Below are 15,555 nucleotides of genomic sequence, written 5' to 3' on the forward strand. Positions count from 1 at the left end.
CCCCGTACAACATGTCACATGAGTTCTTTGAACTGCAGGACGGAGGACCTGCAGATCGAGCCCTTCCAGTCATGGTGAAACGGTTACGGAACACTGGCGACCTTGCTCAGAGCACTGCCGACCAGGTACGCCAGTTGTGGACTAGGGCCGAGCGCGTAGAACAGGAGACACGTGACGTTCTTCGAGAGTTCCACATGAGGCAGGTGAGGTGGGAGTCTCGACTCTAGGACGCAGAACGACAGGTGGCTCGTCTTCAGGGAGCATCCACATCCTCGGCACCACCCTCGGACACGGCTCATCGCGGCTAGAGATAGACTTATGTTACTAGGTCATTAGGAACTATGCTATGTACCCCGAGTATATGTTTAAGTGACTACACTACTCATAGAGTCATTATGCTGTCGAACTAGTGTCACTCATGTATGCTCTCACGAGTAAAATTTTCATGTATCGAGCGATTCATCTGGGGACTAACCTCTCCAATCCAAGGAAACGTGATAACTGCAAATCACGAAACTTTCAACAGTGCTAAAAGATTGGCGAAGAAGCTGTATGACCACAACAACAAGAAGGGTGAGAAGCCAGCGGAGACTGAGGCCAAGAAGGAAAGTGATGGCAAGAAAGGGAAGAACAACAAAAGGAAGGGGCGTTAAGGCTCCAAGACTTCCAAGAAGCAGCAGACAGTGGCGGTTAATGCTGCCACCGTGCAAGTTCCAGCTACACCACATGCTCCAGCCTCAGCTGCTCCAAATGCTCCTAGACCTTATTCTGGTAATCTTCCCAAGTGCAACAAGTGTGGTTTCCATCATAATTGAGAATGCAATGAGTTGCAGTGCACCAGTTGCAATCGGAAGGGGCACACAGCAAGGTACTATAGGACTTACCTTCCTTAAAATCAACAACAGGGAAGCAACAACAACAACAACCGCAACAACAACAACATCAATGTTGGTGGCAACAACACCGGACCTAGCCACACCTGCTATGGGTGTGGAAGGACTGGGCATTTTCGTCGCGATTGCCCTAACAACAATAATCCCGGAAATGGAGGAACGAGAAGGGTGCTGGCCATGGGTCAGGGGGAGGCAATTCAGGATCACGCAGTTGTTACCGGTATGTTTCCCCTAAACCACACGTATGCATGCATCCTATTTGATACCGGAGCAGATCGAAGCTTTGTGAGCAGTAAGTTTAAACACTATCTAGAACAACGACCCCAGAAGCTCAATGAAACCTTTACGGTGGAAATGGCCAATGGAAAACCGAATCCATGGGGGAAATCTACATCGGATGTACCCTAACCCTGAACCAACATGTCTTTCGAATAGACTTAATGCCAGTGTCCATTAGGAGTTTCGATGTGATTATTGGCATGGACTGGTTAAGCCTCTACCATGTTGAAATTATGTGTCACGAGAAGGCCATTCGTCTTCGCCTTCCCAATCATGAAACCCTAGTTATTTACGGAGACAAACCTAGCACGAACCTTCGCCTCATCTCGTGCATCCAGGCACAAAAGCATCTACGAAAGAAAGAATTGACATTTCTGGCTCACATAGTGGATAAAACCAAGGAAGAGACTAACATTCAAGATATTCCAGTAGCACGTGAATTTCCAGACGTATTTCCTGAAGATCTTCCGGGAGTACCCCCACAGAGACAAGTTGAGTTCCGAATTGACCTCGTTCCAGGAGCAACCCTTCTCGCCAAATCGCCCTACCGGCTAGCTCCTGCTGAAATGCAGGAATTGTCCAGTCAACTCAGCGAACTCCTGGAGAAGGGATTCATCCGACCTAGTTACTCGCCATGGGGAGCTCCGGTCCTATTTTTCAAAAAGAAGGACCGATCTTTTAGGATGTGCATCGATTACAGAGAGTTACATAAACTCACTGTAAAAAATCGCTATCCACTCCCACGAATCGACGATCTATTTGACCGGCTCCAAGGAGCTAGTTACTTTTCTAAGATAGATCTACGGTCCGGATACCATCAACTCAATGTCCGGGAAGAGGATATTCCTAAAACCGCTTTCTGAACTCATTACGGACATTATGAATTTGTCGTAATGCCCTTTGGTCTAACAAATGCCCCTGCCTCATTTATGGATCTGATGAACCGAATCTGTCGACCATTCCTCGACAACTTTGTTATCGTCTTCATTGATGACATCCTAGTCTATTCCCGAAGCAAAGAAGAGCATGGCCAACATCTCCGACAAATCCTAGAAACTCTGGGATCAGAAAAGCTATATGTAAAACTCTCCAACTGTGAGTTCTGGCTCCGTAGTGTGAATTTCCTAGGGCATGTTGTTAGTCAGGAAGGAATTCATGTGGATCCTTCCAAGGTCAAAGCCGTCGAAGGATGGGCAGTCCCGACAACACCCACGGAAATTCGTCAATTCTTAGGTATAGCAGGCTACTATAGGAGGTTCATTCAAAACTTCTCTAAGATCGCCAAGCCACTTACCTCACTTACACAAAAGGGCGTACCATTCAAATGGACGGACAAACAAGAGGTTGTGTTCCGAACCCTGAAGCAAGCCCTCTATAGTGCCCCGGTACTATCTCTACCGGAGGGAACAGAAGATTTCGTGGTCTACTATGACGTGTCGAATCAAGGATTAGGTTGCGTTCTCATGCAGCGTGGAAGAGTGATAGCTTAAGCATCCCGTCAAATAAAGACACACGAAGCGAATTATACAACCCATGATCTGGAATTAGGAGCCATGGTCTTTACTCTGAAGATTTGGTGGCATTACCTTTATGGTACAAAGTGCACCATCTTCACGGACCACAAAAGTCTCCAACATATCTTGATTCAAAAAGAGCTGAATATGAGGCAACGAAGATGGGTTGAATTATTAAACGATTACGAGTGTGAAATCAAGTACCACCCGGGCAAGGCCAACGTGGTAGCTGACGCATTGAGCCGGAAGGAATACTCTAATCGTCGTGTGAAAACTCTCTCAATAACCATCCAATCCCACCTAACCACTCAGATTGGGGTAGCCGAGTCAGAGGCCATGAAGGCGGAAATTGCCACCTATGTTGGTAAGTGCCTTACTTGTGCCAAGGTAAAGGTAGAGTACCAGAAGCCCTCAGGATTATTACAGCAACCGGTGATCCCTGAGTGGAAATGGGAAGGGATTTCTATGGATTTCGTGACCAAGCTACCCACGATGCCGGATGGACTAGACGCCATATGGGTAATAGTCGAACGACTGACGAAATCTGCCCATTTCCTACCAATAAAAGAATCCTACAAGATGGAGAGACTGACACGTTTATACATTCGAGAAATCGTGAGACTTCATGGAATACCAGTGTCTATTATCTCAGATAGGGACAGTAGATTCACTTCACGTTTTTGGCAATCACTTCAGAAAGCACTCGGAACCCATCTCGACATGAGCACCGCTTATCACCCACAAACGGACGGTCAAAGTGAACGAACCATCCAAACGCTCGAAGACATGCTTCGTGCATGTGTGATAGACTTTGGGAAGTCTTGGGATACCCACTTACCTTTAGTCGAATTCTCGTATAACAACAGTTACCATTCGAGCATCAAGGTCGCTCCTTTCGAAGCACTATACGGGCGTAACTGTAGATCACCGTTATGTTGGGCTGAGGTGGGCGACACCCATCTAGAAAAAGCACTCACATCGGACAAGGCACTAACGGGACCGGAGATCATTCGTGAAACCACGGAAAAGATCGTTCAAATCAGAGCTCGATTACAAGCATCGCACGACCGACAAAAGAGCTACGCCGATAAACGGCGAAAGCCCTTAGAATTTCAGGTCAGGGATCGAGTACTGTTAAAAGTCTCACCTTGGAAAGGAGTCATTCGTTTCGGGAAACGGGGAAAACTGAACCCACGATACATTGGACCTTTCAAAATCATCACCCGAATAGGTCCAGTGACGTATAAACTGCAACTACCCGCAGAGCTAAACAGTGTACACCCCGTGTTCCATGTCTCTAATATAAAGAAGTGTCTATCGGATGAAACACTTGTCATTCCCCTTGACGAGATTAAAATCAACGAGAATCTCCTGTTCGTTGAAGAACCGGTCGAAATTATGGACAGGGAGGTGAAGCGTACTAAGCAAAGTCGCATCCCGATCGTGAAAGTACAGTGGAACGCAAAGCGTGGGCCAGAATTCACGTGGGAACGCGAAGATCAAATGAAGCAAAATTACCCTCACCTATTCTAGCATTCTCAAATCTAGCTTTCAAAAGAATTTCGGGACGAAATTCCCTCTAACGGGGGGATGATGTCACAATCAGGAATTTTTGTGCCTTGTAACTACAATACTTAAGTCAAATTATGAATCCAAAAACATAAGAGCATGTATGATGTTTACTCTATGACAACAAAATTTCAATCAAATACACCATACAAGCATTACAAATAGTCAATAAGCAATTGGAAACCCTAGAAGTTCTTGTTTAGGTCCGTTTTGGACTAGGACTTCCTTATTGGGCTCATTGGACCAATAAGCTTCCAGTTTGACCGTCTTGGGCTTAGAACTCTTAAATGGAATCTAATTGGACCCACTTCCATTTATTTCAACATTTTGGGCCATATTGGGCCTAGAATGAAATAAATTAATTATATGAACCATTATGGGCCATATTTGACCTAATGTAGCCCTAATAGGTCATAAGAATCAAATTTATGGTTATTTGGACCAAACATCACTTAACATAACCATGAAAAAGGCTTAAGCATACAAGGCCCAAATTCCTTCCTCTTCCTCTCTAATTCCCGGCCCAAGCCCATGTAAAAAGGGAGAGTTGACTTTGCTTGCCACCTCATTATTGTATGAAGGATATCTAAGCTTTTGCACTTCAAACATCCATGCAATCTCATCTTCCCATGCAAGCACTTCCTTTTCTCCCTCTCTCTCTTGCTCTCGGCCGAGTTCAAGCACACACACACACACACACATTTCACTCACTTTTCTCTTAAGAAAACTCTCCCATACCTCCTCCATATTTTCGAGATTCAAGGACTTTGAAAGGAGGATTCTTCACAAAAATCATCATCTAGGTAAGTGATGCTGGAATCCACACTCTAGACTCCATGTTCTATACAAAAATCTCTTCTTAACTCATATGAAATCATGATCTTGCATCTTAGAATCACCTCAAATTCGAGATCTTCATCAAGGTGTTGCTAGGGCCAAAAATCACCTCACTTTCTTCCTTTTCTTTTTCAAATCAAAACCACAACTCAAGGTGAGCTTCATACCCCTATTTTTCGGTTTTTATAAGTTTTGTGGGGGGGGAATACAAGCAAATGTGTAGATCTATGAGTATATGTATGCTTTGTGTGATTTCTATGCTTATATATATATATATATATATATATATATATATATATATATATATATATATATACATATATATATATATATAGATATATATATATATATATATATATATATATATATATATATATATATATTCTTATGTGATTGTGGTGTTGGTTCTAGTCAAAAAGAGCTTAAAAACCGAGATCTACAATGTGTTGAATGAAATAAGTATAACATATGTTATTTCACACAAATCAATTCTATAAAAATAACCAAGTTGGTTAATATGAACATCTTTGGGCTTAAAACCCATTTTTAGGCTCAAAATGCTAAAAATATAAAACTAAAGGGCCCAAAACGACAAAATACAAACTCTGAGGTTTGAGATGAGTCAAAACAGTTTCAAAAAATGTATTTTCTGAAAATTTACTCTTTTGAAGGATTAAAATGTGAATTTTTAAACATAATGGGCCAAAAATGAGCTTTTCGGCCCAATAAAGCCCAAATTGCGAGATTTTTAATTTAGAGGGGCTAAAACTGCACTTTTCTGTAAAACAGGGGACTACTAGTGTACCAAGTCCATTTCAAGGGTTAAAAATACTTTTCAAATTTAAAAGGGACCAAAGATGCAAAAAATTTCCATTTTGGGTCAAAATTGTAAAAATTGTCAAAATAGAGGTTTCATCCGAGAAAACTTCATTTTGAGGGACTAAAACTATTTTTCAAGTAAATTTGAGCGGAAAAATACCTTTTCAACAAGTTTTGATACTAAAGTGTCAAGAAAAATGGTTTAAGGACTAAAATGGAAATTCTTTTATATAAAGGGTTAAAAGTGTAAATTTATCCAAGAAGGGGCTGCAAAAAGAAAAATTTAAATGTTTTAAACAATAATCCTTTATGATAAAATACTAGTACCATGACTACCGGCGAAATATAATACACCGTCAACACCAAAATCGTTACCAAACGAATTGATTCGGTCTCGAATCAATAACGAATCAAAAATCAATACACGACGATACTTCAATACACACGCGGAAATTACGGGAAGTCAATACACACATGGGAATTCACCAGACGTCGATACACCATCTTTGGGCCCGAAAGTTTCAAATCGTGCTTGTTGGGCCTAGCTAGCCCAATGACATGATCTTTAGGCCCGAAGGAAACGCGCTTACATGTTATTGGGTCTTATACGACCTAATACCGTGTAAAAGGACTTTCAATAGCTTTTGTGCTGTTGGGCCCCAAGGGTCCTTTGGCACTGCTAGTAAAGTCGATAAGTCAAATGCGAGTCGAGCCAAGGGCCTTTCGGATTCACGATAGCCTTGAACGACTCATGGAATTAACGGGGGCTTCGCACCCTCCTTTCTTCCTAGGTGGTGGGGCTATGGGAAGTCAGGGTGGTTGGATTAGGTGAGTAGTACAGAGGACGCCTAAGGGTTCGTTTGTACAGTTGTAAGCTAGTCATTTTCATTAATGTGTGATTAGAACAACTCACCACCCATACTTAATCCAATGTCACTTGGAATCATCGAATACACACGTCGCAACGGTATAATAAAATATAAAACGCGTAATTAAAAGTATTAGGAAAACATCGGGTTTTCCTAGGGATTTCAACACTTACACCTACGAGATGCATACCAAGTCTAACAATTTTTCACATTTATAGAAACAAACAAGCATACTTACGGATCTTCACACTTTTTCTTACTTACAATCATCTTTTCAGAAAATATCGGATTTTCTGGTGGTTTTTCAAAATAATACAAAACATTATGTTTCAAACATTACTTATGAACTCGCATTTCATATGTTGATGTTTTTCAAAATATTTGTATTCTCAGGTAACAGGTAAATCGAAGGGAAAAATGTACTCAGTGATGTCTTGTTGTTTGTTTAACTAGTATCGAACAATCTACTTTTTGGGAATGTAATGTTTTGAAACAATGTACTAAATGTAAACACTACCAGTTGTACTATTTCAATTCATGGTGATGAATGATGTTATGTTTCATGTATATTCACTGTGATGGTATTCAATTGAGTTACAACAGCCCTCGGACGTTTCCACCGTCTGGTTCAGGGGTGTGACATAAGGTGAGTTCATACCCCTACATTTTGTCACTTTTCACTGTTTTATGGGGGGAATACATGTCTAAACATAAGAAATTGTGTTTATAATAAATAATACTCTTTAAAGGTTGTAACTAATATCAAGTCATCAATATGCTTTTAAATGTTTTATAAAATCTTTTTAACTTATGTTGTGTTTAATTAATGTCTATATGGATATAGTTATACAAGTAGTGTTTAAAGGACTTAGGACTGACTACCACCTTTAAATCCTTTTCCTTGTTTGGATGTGGGTTTAGAATAAGGTTGTTTGTCCGAGTGTCGTCTAAATACTAATTGTATATCATGTATATGTGTTTAGATATAAAAGTTCTTGAAGTCAGTTTAATACCTTGGGTAGCAATGGTATTCTTTCAGTTCAGTTCAGTCAGTTAGATACAGAGAACTTACTAGTAACTATAAGGAGTATAGTTAGAGAGTCAATGTTCATTACTTGGTAGATCAATACGTTTCACTTGGTAGTTCATGGAAGTCATAGCTTTACATAGATATATAATACTTGTTAGTTATCAATTCAGAAAGTATGAACAATAATACGAACTAAACTTAAGGATCTCAAAAAGGTACATCTTCCAATGTACCACACATATAAAAGGGGTACTTGGGCACGGTACCGTACCTTCAGTTAACATGGGTATGCGAACATTGTACTACGACACCATACATAGGTGGGTACGTGCGCATAGTACCAATACCCAAACATAAGACGAGCATAGGTAGTAGTTTATGTGATTGCCTAGTATGTACCCAAAAGTTATGTACAATGAGAAACTGATAGACGGTTGAATATATGAACTCTATTTTGCTTTCCTTTTCCTTGTTTGGATGTGGGGGTCCGATAGGATCGCATAATCAATTGTCATTCCTTTTCTGGTTATGTATAATAAGTATGTACTATGTGAATCACGAGACAGTCTTTTCAAAGTACTATTCAGAAGAACATAGCGATCGTATATAGTCTTTTCGTAGTATATTTATTATACTATGAACTGAGACTGAACTTGCTATCCCAATAGCATAATATCCAACACAGGAATGGTTTTATGAGATATAAAACTAAGTATGCTATTCTATAGCATATTTATACATTCATTAAATCGTACTTTTGGAGGGTTACAAGCTAAATATTATGTATCACAGTACACCATCCTTCAGTATAACGGTTTTAGGGGATAAAACCACAGTTCAATAACAGTTAGGGAATAGGGGTTTTCCTAGGTTCAATGGTAACATTTTGTAGGTGTTCTAGTAACATTTACTAGGAATTCTAGTTCATTAAAAAGGATTCATAAGAAGGTTATTATTATGATGTCCTCGCTTATACATTCCCGAGTTATATATAACGAAGATCTAGTAGACAATAGAATGTGAGATTTCTAATTTAGTTTCTTTTCCTTGCTTGGATGTGAAACTAGGGTAGAACCACACATTTTATTATCCGCCAAATCTTGATTATATCATAACGTGTATAAGCTAAGTTTTCATGGATAATAACTCATCTCTTAGTCACAATCAAAATAACATAGATTACTTTTAATTATAACTATAATCATTCAGTTTATACGAAAGATTATATATAATGAAGACTAGGTAGATTAGAGATTGTGTGAACTCAGTTTTGCCTTCCTTTGTCCTTGTTTGGATGTGGGGGTACGACCGAATCACACAACCGACTATCCATCTCGTATTGATTATGTGCAATTAGTATAAACTAAATGATTATAGAAGAAATTGTTTCATTATTACTTTACTTTTATGGAAATATATGGTTTTCTTGTCAGTCTTTCAAACTTGTTCAATTGTCAAAGAAGTTTCTCACTTTAAACTAAATCTTATGCACTCACTAGCTTTATAGTTGATACTCGCTTTCAAAATACTTGTATTCTCATGAATATATTAAGACAGGTATCCAACCGGAGTTCGTGAAGACGGAGCAGTATTTTCTCGTCTCATCTTTTGATATGATTATACTATAACAACATGTAATGTTTTGAACTCGATGTAAACACTTTACATATATATTATAGAATGTTGTTGCTTTGATTACTATTATTAAATTTTTGTGATACTACATATGACATCCTCCACCCCTGAACGTTTCCGCCGTTCCGGTTTTGGGGTGTGACATAATGGGTGTCTACTCTCAGCCACCGCTTCCTTGACTAGTGGAGGGTCATTAGCTGAACGGGTAGGATAATAATTCTCATTAAAAGTATAATGATAATTATAAAGTAACTAAATGTTTTATTAAATTCCCAATCTTAGTTACTTTAGGAACAATGTGAAATTGATGCTAATCCATGAAATTACACTTTGCACCTTGCCAGGTCGTTAATGGAGCGTGCGTGGTTAACCAACACATTAACTTGGACTAGTAAGGATGGCAAAGGGTAGATTGATGTTTGTCATAGATCAATGGAGCGTGTGGTTAACCGGCACATTGATTAGGTGATAAATGACATCGTGTGTACCAAGCAAATTTGCATGGTTATTCACACCTTGTTTGTGATCCTAGGTATCGTTACAAAATTGAAGGGTATAATCGATATTTTAAACATGCCATTGAATAGTTCAATGAATCTCAAAGGAATCTAGGACTTTCAATCTAATGAAAACTTAATAATCAATTTCGTTTTTCATGGTGGAAATTGGTAAATCGTCATTTACCAGCCTTCAAATATTTTGCAATTGGATTACGACATCCCTCTTCCAAATTGTAAAATATTATGTTGGGCCCTAGCCTTAATATTTCATTTGGGTGTTATATTAAGGACTCTTATCTAGTCAAAAAAATTTCTTTCCCTTTCAAATGTCCTCCAACACTACTTCTGGCTCAAACCCTACTAGCTCTTTCTCCATAATGAATTTGTGTGGGAGAGTTATCTATGATGGTTCTAACTTTAATAATTGGATCAGGAACATCAGGATGATTACTTGTTACGTGGACAAGTAATATGTCCTCAACAAAGAGCTTAAGGAAATTGATGAGTCTTCTGCTACTCCTGAGGAGATCCATGAGTTTAGGACTCATGAGAAGGATATCACCAAGGTGTCATCTTGGACATGTCAGTTGAACTCCAAAAGTCCTATGAGGACTTCTACCCTTTTGAGATGAACCAAGACCTGATGGAAAGATACCATCAGAGTGCTCATCAAGAGAGGTATGAAATCATCGCCTCCATGATAACAACAAAGATGAAGGATGGAGATCCCATCACAGCCCAGTTGCAGCAAATGCAAAGGTTTGTGGACTGCTTGCTGAAGTTGAATGTGAACTTCGATGAAGAGTTGACCATAGATATCATTCTACACTCTTTGCCTCCATGTTATGATAAGTTCTGTATGACCTATCATATGAACAAGGAGGAGTCACTCTTAGCAAGATTCAAGGCCTTTTTAGGACTACTAGAAGTAGTCTCAAAGGTAAATCTGTTGTTTCCACTCCTACTGCTACTGCCCCTATCTTGGCAATTAGACATGGGAAATTGAAGAAGAGGAAGGATCCCTCTAAGAGCCACAAGGGAAAGTCTCTTGATGGATCCTATTCTAGTGGGACCAAATTTGGTTATGCTACTCCCCCAACCATTCCTAAGGAATCAGAGTGTTTCTATTGTCATGAAAAGGGGCACTGGTAGCGAAGGTGCCCTAAATACTTGCAGGATATCAAATATGGGAAGGTTAAGGCCACCCATGTAGGTATTTATACTATTCTATCTAATAACTCATCACATTCTTGTTCTTGTGTCCTTGATACAGGTTGTGGATTTCACATTTGTTTTGATTTGTAGGGACTAAAAAGAAGTAAGGATGTGGAGCACGGGAAGATGAACTTGATCATGGGGAATAGGAAGGTTTCACCTATCACCAAGATTAGAGTTTATTCTTTATTGATTAGTGGTGGGTTAGAATTAGATTTGAATAATTGTTGCTACTTGTCTAATATGGCGAGAAATATTATTTCCTTTCATGGTTTGTACAAACAAGGTTTTAGTTTTTCATTTGATAATGAAATTGGTGCTATTGATGCTTTCTATAATGGTGTTTTTTATTTTAAAGCATTGCCTTGTAATGGTGTATATGAAACTGTGATGGTTGTAGACAACTTAGGAAATAATGTGTTGCATATTGATTCTTTGAATAGTTTGGATAATGCATGCTTGTAGCATTGTCATCTTGGACATGTCAGCAAGAAGCGCATAGGCCAACTCCAAAAGGTTGGAGTCTTGGATTCATTCGACTTAAGGTCAGATGACACTTGCGAATCTTGTTTTCTTGGAAAGATGACCAAATCACCCTTCACTGGTTCTTGTGAAAGGGGTGAACGTTTATTGGATCTCATACACACCGATGTGTGTGGACCTTTCAAAACCGACATAAGGGATGCTAACCACTTCTATATGACTTTTATTTATGATTACAGCGGATATGGCTATATCTAATTAATCGAACATAAGTCAGAAACCTTTGAAAGATTCAAAGAGTTTAAACAAGAAGTGGAGAATCAGATGGGCAGGAAGATAAAGATGCTCCAATCCGATCGGGGTGGTGAGTATCTTAGTATCGAGTTCCAAGACTATCTTAAGGAATGTGGGATTGTTTTACAACTGACGCCACGCAGGACACCACAGCTTAATGGTGTGGCTAAGAGGCGCACTCAAACTTGGTTGGACATGGTTCATTCCATGGAGTCGAGCTTCATTACCTATCTGATTATGGGGTTATGCCTTTGAGACTGCCACCTATATCCTTAATCTAGTCCGAATTAAGAAGGTTGCCAAAACACCTCACGATATGTGGACAAGGAAGGTTCCCTCATTAGCACATATCAAAGGTTTGGGGTTGCGAGGCTTTCGTAAGACGTGAAACTCACGAAAAGCTTGAACCTTGTAGTGAGCGGTGTATTTTCATCGGCTACCCACATAAATCCTTTGGATATCTCTTCTATAGACTGAGTGACATTGTTGTCTTCTTTGTGAGGAGATAAGTCTTTCGCGAGAGAGAACTCATAGGCCAAAGAGATAGTGGGAGGCAAATTAACCTTGAAGAGCTTCAAGAGTCGAGCGGTGAAGGAACCTCAAACACTAGATATCAACTTGAGGAGGAAACTCCTGTTGATCCAGTTGACGAGTCCGTACCTCGGAGGCGCTCCAATAGATTTAGTGTTCCACCTATGTTATATGGTTTCCATATAACATCTGAGGGTGATACATTTATCAGTGATACTCACTAGTAAATTTGGAAGAACCTAACAATTACCAGGAAACCATGGTTAGCCCTGAGTCTGCAAAGTGGAAAGAGGCTATGGACAACGAGATTCAGTCCATGAATGACAATCAATTTTGGAACTTGGTTGACAATGTACAGGGTCGTAAGACAGTCGGGTGGAAATGGATCTTCAAGAAGAAGACCGACATGGATGGGAAAGTACACACATATAAGACGCGACTGGTTGCGAAGGGCTTTACTCAAACTCACGGAGTTGACTATGATGAGACCTTCTCAACAGTAGCAAAGATTAAATCCATTAGAGTTATGTTAGCCATAGTTGCATTTCATGACAATGAAATATGGAAAATGGATGTCAAAGCTGCTTTCCTTAATGGGAAGTTGGCTGAAGATGTTTACATAAGTCAGCTAGAGCGTTTTGTCAATGAAAAGTACCCTAATAGAGTGTGTAAGCTTGAGAAATCCATTTATGGATTGAAACAAGCATCTGGCAGATGGAATCTTTATTTCAATGAGAAAGTCAAAGAGTTTGGATTTTCGAAAACCAAGGATGAGTCATGTGTGTATGTCAAGGCTAGTGGGAGTACAGTTAGCTTTCTGGTGTTGTATGTGGATGACATACTACTTATAGGAAATGACATTCCAACCTTGCAGGAGGTTAACTCCTGACTTGGGAAGTGTTTCTCTATGAAGGACCTTGGAGAAGTTGCTTACATCCGAGGATAAGGTTATTGAGAAACAGGAGTAAAAGACTAATTGGACTTAGTCAATGTACCTACTTGTACAAGGTGTTGAAACGATTCAGGATGGAGAATTCCATGAAAGGTGACTTATCCATCCAAGGCAATACCAAACTGATTAATACTCAGAGTCCAAGTATAGAGGTTGAAAGAGCCGAGATGATTTGAGTACCATATGCTTCCGCAGTTGGCTCGATCATGTATGCTATGACTTGTACTCATCCTGATGTGGCCATTGCTTTGAGCATGGTAAGTAGATATCAAGGGTATCCAGGTAAAACTCACTAGACTACAGTAAAGAATATTCTTAAGTATCTACACAGGACTAAGGAGTGGGTCCTTACTCTTGGTGGGAGTGATGACTTAAGAGTCACAGGGTATAGTGACTCCAGCTTTCAGACCGACAGAGATAAGTTCCACTCTCATTCGGGCTGGATTTTCACCCTGAATGGAGGAGCGATAACTTGGAAAAGTTCCAAACAGGAGACTGTAGTTGATTCAACTTGCGAATCATAGTACATAACAGCAAGCGAAGCATCAAAGGAGGCGATATGGTTGAAGAACTGCATCAGAGACCTTAGAGTTGTACCGGCTATAAAGGAGCCTATGGAGATTTTCTGTGACAATGAGGGTGCATTTGCCTTAACAAGGAACCAAGGGATCATGGCTGATCCAGGAACATCGAAAGGAAATATCACTTCATAAGACATCGGGTGGAAGAAGGACTCCTCTTGGTAAAGAGGGTATCATCATATGAGAATCCAACAGATCCCCTCACGAATGGACTGAGTAGGGTTAAGCATTTGCAGCATGCGAGGAGCATTGGGCTGAAGGATGATATTAGTTTTAATGATTAGATAGCTATCTTGAAACTTGTAATAGATAAAATGTAATTGCCTTTTGATGATTAAATAAAAGGTGTTTTTTTATTTATGAGTAAAGTTACTATCTTGTGTCAATTGTTTACTATTGTTTCATTTTGCATGATTTGACTTCTAGAATAATTATATTATTCAAACTATCCACGGTCGATCATACTTTGGAAGTAGGTAATGAGGCAAGAATGTCATGAATTTGGCTTGTAGATTGTTTTAAGTGTATTAGACATAGCAAAAGTTTGCTACAACATTCATGAGTGCTCATAAGGTCTGAGTATTGTATTAAACCCACGGTCACTTGAATCACTTCATGGAATTTATCACGAGTGATCATCATACGATAATATCATATAAGTATTCAAACCAAGATATATGAGTTGTTGACTATGAGTTGGTTGTACATTGATAGTGCGAAACGCATCAGTAACTTGATGTTATAAAACGCACTGTTGTGTATGATTTGATGAATAGTTAGTACAAGCATATAATGTCGAAGATTATCTGTTCCTTTAAATTCTTAGAGGATTAAAAGCGATATCTTGGGCCCCTCGATGATTTTGTTTTGACTTATGTGTCGGGCCCGGTCGGGACTAAATTGATGTGTTCAATTAAGTTCTCTTTCAAACAAATCGGAAATCGAGAAACAAACTATTGGACAATAAGTATGACATTGTTCCATGTATTTGTCCGGCTGATATCTTAAAGAACAGAGGATTATATGATCCCTTATCTAAAGGACACGTCACTGACTTGGTCAGAGTTCGACAACGGCTTTTAAGAGCTACGATTGCTAGTTGGTCTAGAGTCGTACTTGCAGTTATAGTTATTAGACTTATCCAAGTGGGAGATTTTTGGATTAGGTTTCTAAGCCAATAACTATAATTGGTATGTACTTGACCCGAGAGTAGCATGGTCCTTTTCGGTTGCCTTCATCAATGCAAATTGATAGGATGGACTTTTGAGAATAAAGTTATTTGTGATTTGTTAATATATTACAAGTATAATATATTAATATGAAATCATATTATTTAATTAATATTGATCAAGAATTAATTTGGAAATAATTTAGTGATCAAAAGAGACTAATTAAATATACGGGGATTGAATTGGTAAATTAATGATTCTTATAGTATGGGACAATGATCCATGATTAATTAGGATGGGCTAAACCAACCTGGATAGTCCATGGAGGTTAAACCCATGGAGCCTAAGTAAGATGAAGAGTCAGGGTGTATTAGGGTTTGCATGG

The sequence above is a fragment of the Lactuca sativa genome, chromosome 5, assembly GCF_002870075.4.
Source record: "Lactuca sativa cultivar Salinas chromosome 5, Lsat_Salinas_v11, whole genome shotgun sequence".
In the NCBI taxonomy this organism is placed as follows: Eukaryota; Viridiplantae; Streptophyta; class Magnoliopsida; order Asterales; family Asteraceae; genus Lactuca; species Lactuca sativa.